Genomic DNA, 2,444 nt, shown 5'->3' with positions numbered 1-2,444 from the left:
GTTTGGGCAGAAGCCCTCTATAGCACTTACTAGCTCTCCATAGTTAGTTCGTGAGCTAACTATATTTTTGAGACATGGCTCAGAATATGCCACTCCTTTCTTAATCTTTCAGAATACTGAAAATTGAAAATGGAAGAGATCTAAAGGAAAAGCACAAAGATGAATGGTCCTAGTAGAATAAAGTGATCCAGTAGCTCTGGTTTTTCTTGCTTATAATCACTGCTCAATAAATGAGATTTATGTGACTAATGTGTCCAGTACTTCAATGAACTTACTAAACTTACATATGTGTATTAGTTTTGTACCTGATATATTTTTTAGAGAAATATTGCCTTAATTATAATCAGATTTTAAAAACATTGCTGAAATTGTTGGATAAATTCATTTTAAGTCTCTTTAAATGGTTTTACCTTTTTTTTTTTTCCAGCTGGAAAATTATTTGTTGCACCTCTAATCCTGGTCTTGGGATTAGCACTAGGGGCCATAGCAGTTGTAATCGGTAAGAAACACTTAACATATCTGAGATTAGAATTCTTTGAGTGCATGGAGAGAGTATGAACGTAAATGCAATAATGTGAGTCTGTTATTAAGTGGACATGATATCTGTTCCATGCTTGCTTTAGATAGGCAATTGGCATATCATTTCAGATTCAGAGGTGCATGTTTCATAGAGAATGTATATGTGTGAGACATTTTCAATCCATGGACACTTTGATCCATATGTCTTATAAATCATTATTAACCCCCTTTTGATACCAACATTAATAAAACTAGAATGTTAGTAATAGAGACTGGTGGACTAGAACCCAGATTTTTCAGGTGGAAGCATCAAAGAAAAAAAGATTCCAGTACACTTTGAGTGAAAGGGTGCCCTGGGTGAAAAAGACACCGATGTGTGTAGGAACATATACACAACATATACTTGAGTACTGACAAAAAGAAAATGTATCAATGATTTGTATAGTTTCAGCCACACAAGTATATTAAAATATATACTTTAAAGCAGTGGTTCTCAGGCTCTAGCATGCTTTAGAATAAACTGAAGTGCTGTTTAAAGCATGGGTTGGTGATTCCTCCTCACAGTTTCTGAATCAGGATAAGGACAAAGTCCATGGATTTCTAGTTCTAAAAAATTCCCAGGTAATGCTGATGCTGCTAGTCCAGAGACCACACATTGAGAACCATTGTTTTAGAGAATATTAAATTAAATGTTATAGATGTTATGCTTTGATGAGTGTTCCACATGGTAGATGGAATTTAATTTTTTTCCTTAATAAAAGTATTTTGCACATGTAAAGTTCTGTTTAGCAAGTAATTTGCATGTGTAGGATAGAATTATAAAGTAACTGATCTGTAAGTCTCTAAAATGAGTTAGACTTTATGAAATAGATACTATTATTATTTGCATTTTACAGTTGAGAAAATTAAAGCTTCCTAGGCCCTCATAAGTGGTAGAACTGGGAGTTGAACCTGATATTTGGCTCCACAGCCCATGCTGTTAAGTAATAGACAGCTGTGCCTGAAACTGAAGTGTGAATATTATAGAGTGCAAATGATATGACTAGAGATAATAAAGAAGACTTAAACCTAAGGTTTGACATTTTGATAGAAAACATTATTCAATTTTCAAACTGGTATCACAGAGACTGTTAAAAAGAAGAGAAAGCTAAAGAAAAATATTACAGAATGAAATTTTATAGAAGTAAATACATTTCATAGTATAGGTATCTTTCTTCATTTTCATGTATTGCTAAATAATGATTATTTGTAAATCATTTGCAAAATGGAAAATTTTCAGCTATATAAGCCTAAATGCCTCTCCTTCTAATTAGCTTTTTTTTTTTTTTTTTAACCTCTAGGTTTATTTGTATTTCCTATCTATTGCCTTTGTAAAAAACAGAGAAAACGATCACGGACAGGTATGCACTGGTGAAACGCAGGTGATTTCATCTAACTAAACTGGTCCGTGAAGGAGTTATACAGAATGGTACACCATCTGAGAGTCACATCTTAAAAAATATGGAGAGGAACCTTTGCCATCTCATCTCACCGTGGTTCTTTACAAGCGACAAAGGCTAGCTCCGGTGCACTCCCAACATGGTATCCTGTCCTTTTCTTATACAGATTGCTGCTTTTAAAAAATGGTCACTTTCATACACTATAAACATCTGTATCATAACTCTGACCTTCTTAATGGGTCTTGGAAGAAAATATTTTAATTAAGAACCAGTTATCCTCAGAATTGTCTGAGCATGCCTCTCCTGAGCATTGCTTGGACTGTCTTTGAATCTGAACCCTCCTCCAGTCCATCTTATGAGACTTGGTGTGAATAGCTGAAGTCCCACCTGTACCAACCAAAAAGGCCAGTTTTTAGAAAATAAAGGCTCACCCACCGTAAACCCCTGTTTTCATCTGTGGCCCAAGCAGTGTAATTCCTTCATTCT

At 34.7% G+C, this 2,444-nt stretch overlaps 1 long non-coding RNA gene across 1 annotated transcript; it reads left to right on the top strand.

Annotated features, from left to right (window-relative positions):
* Positions 1 to 417: 417 nt before the first annotated feature.
* LOC111738766 lies at positions 418 to 2,407 on the top strand. The gene is made up of 2 exons (XR_002779972.1): positions 418 to 499; positions 1,860 to 2,407. It is a non-coding gene; the product is annotated as an uncharacterized LOC111738766 (long non-coding RNA).
* Positions 2,408 to 2,444: the final 37 nt, after the last annotated feature.

Source organism: Pteropus vampyrus, unplaced genomic scaffold (assembly GCF_000151845.1).
Source record: "Pteropus vampyrus isolate Shadow unplaced genomic scaffold, Pvam_2.0 Scaffold43, whole genome shotgun sequence".
Taxonomy (NCBI): Eukaryota; Metazoa; Chordata; class Mammalia; order Chiroptera; family Pteropodidae; genus Pteropus; species Pteropus vampyrus.
The sequence above is the reverse complement of the archived record's forward strand: the minus strand, read 5'-3'. Positions and strand labels throughout refer to the sequence as shown.